At 43.3% G+C, this 7885-nt stretch overlaps 1 pseudogene; it reads right to left on the reverse strand.

Moving 5' to 3' along the window:
• Positions 1-3300: 3300 nt before the first annotated feature.
• LOC123578682 lies at positions 3301-6522 on the reverse strand (annotated as a pseudogene).
• Between the last annotated feature and the right edge of the window lie 1363 nt (positions 6523-7885).

A 7885-nucleotide genomic window follows, 5' to 3' on the forward strand; every position in this document is an offset into this window, starting at 1 on the left:
TATGGATTCCTGTCTTACATTGAGGTCTTTCATCCATTTTGAGTTCATTTTTGTCAAACACATCTTTTTAATACCTATATTTTTTCTTGAGATGACAATACCAATACTATTCATAGCACTTAGACTTACCAAAGTAGTTTCTTTTTTGGATGAACTACAGTGCTCTTCCCTGGTCGACAGCAATGCTTGCTTTTATCACTCTTCCAAATAACTGTTGGTTGTTTATTGCCCTGGTACAGTTTTGTGCAGAGTCTTTATCCAAAAATAAAGTAAATGCAACTCCTTTGCTCTTCCTGGTATCTTTATCTTTCATTATAGTAACCTTTACAACTTTGCCGTAATGGGAAAATATCCAGTGTAAGTCATTCTTGGTCAGGGAAAGGGGCAAGTTGGATACATATACTGTGCTTTTATTTGGGGCCAATCCACCACTCATTTCTTGAGGTGGGGCAGGCTGAGGAGACTAGACCACAAGCCCTCAACTCAGCTGGGGTTCAACCCAACTCTTCCTTGTCTCCTGCTAGGGTCTTGGCATCACGGGTCTTGGGAGGGGTCAAGCGCCAAACTATTTTTGATTTTTAATGTTTATTTATTTTTGAGAGAGAGAGAGAGAGAGAGAGAGAGAGAGAGAGAGAGATACAGTGTGAGTAGGGGAGGGGCAGAGAGAAAGGGAGACACAGAATCTGAAGCAGGCTCCAGGCTCTGACCTGTCAGTACAGAGCCCGACACAGGGCTGGAACTCACGAACCATGAGATCATGACCTGAGCCAAGGTTGGATGCTTAACCGACTGGGCCACCCAGGCACCCGGGGAAGACATTTTAAAAACATCATTTTTCTGGAAGTAGATTGCAGCCAAACTTGTAAAGCTAGATAAACTCTGGCTTCACATCCTTGTGCTCAGTGGGGTATATCTGTGTCCCCGGAGGGCTAAGACCAAAACACGGAAGCACATGGTTGAACCGGTCCAGTGAGCATGGCCCTTCCATGTTTCTTGCCAGCCTAACCAGTGAGCCAGATCTCAGTGGGTCCTGCCCACTATTTGGTTCTGTCTGCTTGCTTGTCACTGATCACTGCCCAGCTCCCTGAGTCTTCAGGAGGAAAACATTAATAAGCAGCAATGTCCTCTTGCTAGCCAAGGACTAGGCACACAGCCTGACGAAGGAGCCAATGTGTAGTTTAGGCCCTGGCTTTGTTTCATCTCTAGTGGCTTTCCTTGTGGCTCTATACAAGACGAGGAGCTTTTCCCTTTCATTGGGCTGTGTTCAGAGAATTGGTGTCCAAAGTCCTTTTTGCACAAATCACAACACTTCCTGATCCTCGGTGACTCATGGCAGGATTTTTTTTTATATCTCCTGATGACAAAAAGATGGGCTTTTGAAGTTTCAGTTTTAGTTTGTTCTACCTATCTCTTGACTAACCACATAATTTCAACCAAAAAAATAATATAAACATGGCTGATTACTCAAAAACCTACCCTACCTGCTGAGCCAGTTTGGTTTTCATTAGCAGCCCAAGAAAGATGTCCCCTCTAGTCTGTATGAAGCTAGCATTTGCTACATTTCTTTCTCCCAGACTATAAAAGAAGCAATCCCACCGAAAGCACTCTGACTTCTCACTCTTTAACTTAAGGAAAGAGAAAGCTGCCATCTTAGTAAGAGGCTCTAACTTCCTGGTTGCTATCAGGAAGAACAAAGTTTGAAATGTAAGACAACCTAAGCTTTTCAATCTTTTTCTAGCGCTAATTTTAATACAGATGTTTTTCCTAAGTAGCTTACCTTTATGATGCCAAATGGACTAAGGCTCTGAGTGGGAGGGCCTCAAGCCAGTGGCCTAGAGGGTTCTTGGCTTTGCACAAGGAAGAATTTAAGAGCAAGACTTTAAGAGAAAGGGACAAAGGTTTACTAAGTAGAGAAGAAAGGAGCTACTTCATAGACAAAGTGGTGGTCTCTCCTCCCAGATAGGGAAGATGACTTCCCTTTGCCTCTAACAAAAGCTTTTATAAGTTTGCAAAAATTAACTAACTTTATAGGGAAGGGCTTACTCTTTAAATTTTGGGTGTATCACTTACATTGGGTGAGTAGTTTTTTCATTGTCTTAGGGTTGTGGATTACCTACAGGGAGAAATTTTAAGAATGTTCAGCCTAGGGGCACCTGGGTGGCTCAGTCAGTTAAGCATCCGACCTCTGCTCAGGTCATGATCTCACGGTACGTGGGTTCGAGCCCTATGTCAGACACTGTACTGTCAGTGCGGAGCCTCCTTTAGATCTTCTGTCCCCCTCTCTCTGTGCCCCTTCCCCCTCTCTCAAAAATAAATAAACATTAAAATAAAATTAAAAAAAAAAAAGAATGTTCAGCCTATGTAGCTTTTACCTGCCAGAGGGAGTGGGGTCTTGGAATCTTTGGTTCTTGTGACTCTTTTTATGACCTGCTGACTTGTAGGCTAAGGGTCAGCCTAAAACCAAAATGGCTTTGCTTTGGTCAACCTGTCTCCTGAATCTCCCTTCCCTCCTGCCTCTCTTCTGTGTAGTGTTCACGACACTTAAGAAAATCTTTCTACACATATATGAAGATTCCACTTTCAGTTAAAGGGTCTTAAATTCAGAGTTAATATGGAATCCACTATGCATAGCATACAAGCCCCAGAATCAAGAGACGTGAACCAGTGAACCTAAGAAGCATAATTTGGTTGCTCCTCTCCCTCACCATTCGTGAGCGTTTTCTGTAGATGAGCTTCCACGTAATACTGTGTGTTTTCATCTGACAGTGCCTGACGGTAGGACACAGGAGTTATGTGGTAACAACCCCGCCCGAAGGGCACGGGCTTTGCAAACACACATGGGGCTAATCGAAAATGGCCAGGGTTGAAGAGTCTTCTCTCTCTCTCTCTTTGTTTCGTACACTTTTCTTTTTAAAATAATTAAAGACTTCTAAGAAGTTGTAAAAATAGTATGAAGAGTCCTATGTACCCTTCACCCAGCTTTCTCCAGGTGTGACCTGTTGTGGAGGTGCAGTACAATATCAAAACCAGGGACTGACATCAGTAGGTTGGTACCAGACTACATTATTTTTTTACTGCATTTGTGTGTGTAGAGTCCTATGTAATTTTATCCCATATATAGATTTGTGTAACTACCACCAAAATCAAGATACAGAACTGTTTCGGGGGCGCCTGGGTGGTTCAGTCGTTAAGCGTCTGACTCTTGGTTTTGGCTCAGGTCATGGTCCCATGGTTTGTGGGTTCAAGCCCTGCATCAGGCTCTGTGCTGATGGTGCAGGGCCTGCTTGGGATTCACTTTTCCCTCTCTCTCTGCCCCTATCCCTCTTGTGCACTTTCTCTCTCAAAATAAATAAACTGAAAAATAATTTTAAAAAATTATGAAAAGACACAGAACAGTTTCATTACCACAAAGGAATTCTCTCAGGCCACCCACCTCTTTGTACTCACACCCCCGCCTACTTCATCCCCCTCCCATCCCTAGAAACCAGTCATCTGTTCTCCAGCTCTGTGGTTTTATCATTTTGGGAGTGTTGTATAAATGGACTCATAAAGTATGTAATTTTGGGGGGAACAAATAATTTTTATCAGTATTTTTAACAAAGACACCAAAGAATTGTGCAATGGTGCCAGCGTTGGATGCAATCCTTGGCCACAAGTCTATACACTCTTTTGCAACTGGTCCAGTGACAGCACAGTCGTTCATTTTGCCTTGTATTTTGCTATGACCTCCACCTTATCTTCAAAATAGAGAAACACACCGTCTATCCTCCAATATGACTTTTGTTGTCAAATTGCCACTGCTGTATGTACCTTCTTTCTGAGCTCTGCTGTGCCTTTCTTTACTATGGCCATCACCATGACATCCACAGCAGCAGGAAGTCTGTTCAGTTGACCCTTGATCCCTTTCAGAGAGATGATATACAGATTTTTGGCTCCTGTGTTGTCAGGCTAGTAGATCACGACTCCTACCAGAAGACCCAGGGAAATCCAGAATTTCACGCCAGAGGACCCACCACATCCTCATTTCGACACCTTAAACGTTGGAAAGGGACAGAAAGAGTATGTAATCTTTTGAGATTGCCTTTTTCCACCAAAGCAGAATGCCCTAGGGGGTCCATTCTGGTTGCTGCTTGTATCAGCAATTCATCCCTTTTTATTTCTGAGTAGTATTCCATTATGTGGACATTCTAGAGTTTGTCCAACCATTCATCCATTGAAGGACATTGGAATTGTTTCTAATATTTTTCTACCATACATAAACATTTGTGCTATGAACATTTGTATACATGTTTTAGGGGGAAATAAATTTTTATTTCTCTGAGATAAATGTCCAAGAGCATGAGTGCTGAATCGTATGGTAAACACTGCAAAAAAAATTTTTTTTTCAGAGTATCTATGCCATGTATGAGATCCAGTTTCTCCAAATCCTTGTCAGCATTGGGCATGATCAATGTTTCTTACTTTAGCTGTTCTAATACATGTGTAGTGATGGCTCATTGTGATTTTAATTAATGTCACATCTTTTCAGACTGCTTTTTTTTTTTTTTTTTTGAGAGAGAGAGAGAGCATGTGCATGTGCTGGGGAGGGGCAGAGGGAGAGGGATAGAGAATCCCAAGCAGGCTCCATGCTCAGCATGGAGCCCAGTGCGGGCCTTGATCCCACAACTCTGGGATCTTGACCTAAGCTGAAATCAAGAGTCGGATGCTCAACCCACTGAGCCACCCAGGTGCCCCTATTTTCTTTCATTCTTTCTTTTGTTCCCTCCTGCTCCTCCTCTTTCTTTCAATAAACTCTCTAAAGTATAACATACATATAGAAAATCATAAGGGTACAGTTCTAGACATTTCTCACAAAGTGAATACACCGGTTAACCGGGACTTCAATTAAGAAAAGAACATTTCTTCTTTCTCTCACCCAGAAGTCCCCCACCCGAGGTGTCCACTGTTCTGACTTCTAGCACTAGAGACTAGTTTTGCCTGTTTTTAAACTTCATATAAATGGGATCGGTCAATATATCTTCTTTTGTATCTGCTTTTACTCATAAGATTCATCAAGTGTTCTTGTGAAACATCTCTAAGAGTGACTGACTGTCAACTTGAGGTAGCAAATACCATGAAGATGTTTTGGAGTTAAATGTTAGGGTTCCAAACCACTTGGCTCACTGGTCACTTAGGCTTAATGTCAGCAGCCACCCAGCAAGTAGTTGTGATGTCTGACAGACACGAACGGTCAAATCTTGTTTGGGGATGATGAGGATAGTGGTTGGGCCAAAGCAACTTCTGAGGTATAAGCCACTGAGCCAACCTCTTACCTCTCGACCTTCTTCTTGATCTATCTTGTCAGGGGAGTAAGAGTTGTTTTAAGGATAGCTTTCATAGGGGCACCTGGGTGGTTCAGTGGCATTCGACTTCAGCTTAGGTCATGACCTCACAGTGGTCTGTGAGCTTGAGCGCCGAGTTGGGCTCTGTGCTGACAGCTCAGACCCTAGAGCCTGCTTTGGATTCTGTGTCTTTCTCTCTCTCTCTCTCTCTCTGCACCTCCCCTACTCATGCTCTGTCTCTCAAAAATGAATGAACGTTAAAAATTTGTTCTTAATTAAAAAAATAGCTTTGGTAATGGGGAAGCAGATTACCAAGAAAGAGGACAAATGAGTCAGAACAAGGATCATACTTCCCTGAGGTGTGATGAACCATCAGCTTCCTAGTACCTCTCAACAAGTGATGTTCCTGAGGTCATTTGGGTAAAGGTAGAGGCTGATGGCCTGATCGGTGCCCCCCAATCCCCTCGCCAGTTCCTTTCCTCACCACTGGTATGCCGCTGCTGGTCGTAATCCGAAAACGTTTGTGTAGAAGTGAGAGCGGATCAGGGGAAACTTTGATGGAAGCTCTCACAGATGATACATTCGTTCTTTGTTCCAGGAAAGAGGAAGTAGCACATTTGGGGTTATTTTAGTCAAGATTAGTTCTAGCAGAGATAGAACGGCTATCTCTAAATTTGGTCCTTTCCTGTCTTTTGAGTTTTCTGTCCCTTCTGCAGATATCTTATAGTGATCATCTGGGGATTCAAACCTTCCCACCCTGAGTATGATGCTATTATAGTGAAGTGTGTACTGGGGGCCAGGATGAAGCTGTTAGCTGTTTTGTAGGGTAGTCTGTACTGTGAGGTATGTGGTGTCACTCTCCGCAGAGGAGAAACTGACACTGAGAAGATAAGAAATTTTCCTCATGACTCAGCTGCCAAGCGGGGGAGCCGGGCTTGAACCCAGGACTGATACTGAGAGCCCTACTCTCTGCACGGCATCCTACAGCTCCCAGCACGGGTAGGTGGCTGAAGTGAATTCTTAGTATTCGTCTTCTCTGGTTCCAGATGTTCAATGACAGAATGTTCTGCGGTGGGCGTAAGAAAGTGACCGTCACAAAGTGACCCAGTTCACCTTAGTCCTGCCCTTACTCATGTGAGGCTTGTTCAGGCATATCCAAATCAGAAGGCTGATTACAATTTTTAGACGTAACAACTGGCATGTTACCGAAAGTGAGAAAATGGAGATTTTTACTCTCCCGTCCACAAATTGGATGGTTGGGTTAAACAGGTGGGTGAGGGAGCCGCTGAATGGCTGTCACTTTGCACAGGTTACTTGTTTTCTCTGTCTCTTGTTATTTTTACTTGTTAAGTGGAGATAACTGTGGTACTTCTATATCATCCATGGCAAACGCTCAGGCACAGAAGAGCGCCTCGCATATAGTAAGTGATTAATTCCTGGGAGGTACCACCACCACCATCATCATTATCATTATCATCATCATCATCACCACCACCACCTGGAGATGTGGAGGAGGATGTGGAGGTGATGGGGTGGTGTCGAGTGGGAGCTGAACTCAGGTCTCTGGGCTGAGATCCTGGTGTGGTTGACAGCTGCCTTTTCTAAGAAAATGCTTTCTGTTGAAGTTTACATTTGAAATATACATAGGTATTGTCCATGCTATTTTGTGAGGAAGGAATCTAATAAACAGAGAGTTTCTTTAGGAGACCAGCTTAATCCTCGGGGTATTTTATTGTATTTAAGTTTATTTATTTATTTCGAGAGACACAGAGAGAGTAAGAGTGCGAGGGGCAGAGCCGGAGGGAGACAGAATCCCAAGCAGGCTCTGCACTGTCAGTGCAGAGCCCAACCTGGGGCTCAAACTCACAAAACTGAGACCTGAGCTGAAATCAAGAGTCAGTCAGTTGCCTAAGCGACTGAGCCACCCAGGCACCCCAAGTCTTTGGGGCATGTTAAATTAGTTTATATTTGAGAAAGATTCAAATTCAGAGTTAAATATTAATCTTCATTTTGAAAATATTCACTATTATGTTGCACTTTCTCTTTATTTTCGGAATACACTAACATATTCCATCAAGGGTTCCAGGGCTGTGCTAACAGTTTCATTCAAGCAAAACCCAATTCCGTCTTACCAGTCTGCAGGCTCCTCCAACAATGACCCGTTTCATTCCCCCGTGCCTTAGCTGAGCTTCTGTTCTTGGTGGATTCCAGCTCTCTGAAAGGTGAGTGGCCTGTTCCTTCTGCATCACCCTTGTCTCTGGCTGTAGGTTTCACATAAACTCTGTGTATTCAATACATAAACCAGATGGACACCATCTGAGTAGAGACTTTCTCCTCTGCTAGCTCTTCAGGATAAACTGAAAATTTTGGCACCTGCTTGCCTGTGGCTCCTTTAGTCCCTGTTATGGCTTCTTTGTTTTAAACTGTGGAATTTCCAAGGTCATGACAATGTCAGTGTGGGAGAAGAGGGATGATTGACACTTGTTTTACTGCTATGGAAACATAGATATTGACTCTGGCATAACTTAATTTTTGCGTGAAAGGTGCTTTATATTAACTGAATC

This window comes from Leopardus geoffroyi, chromosome A1, assembly GCF_018350155.1.
Source record: "Leopardus geoffroyi isolate Oge1 chromosome A1, O.geoffroyi_Oge1_pat1.0, whole genome shotgun sequence".
Lineage (NCBI taxonomy): Eukaryota > Metazoa > Chordata > Mammalia > Carnivora > Felidae > Leopardus > Leopardus geoffroyi.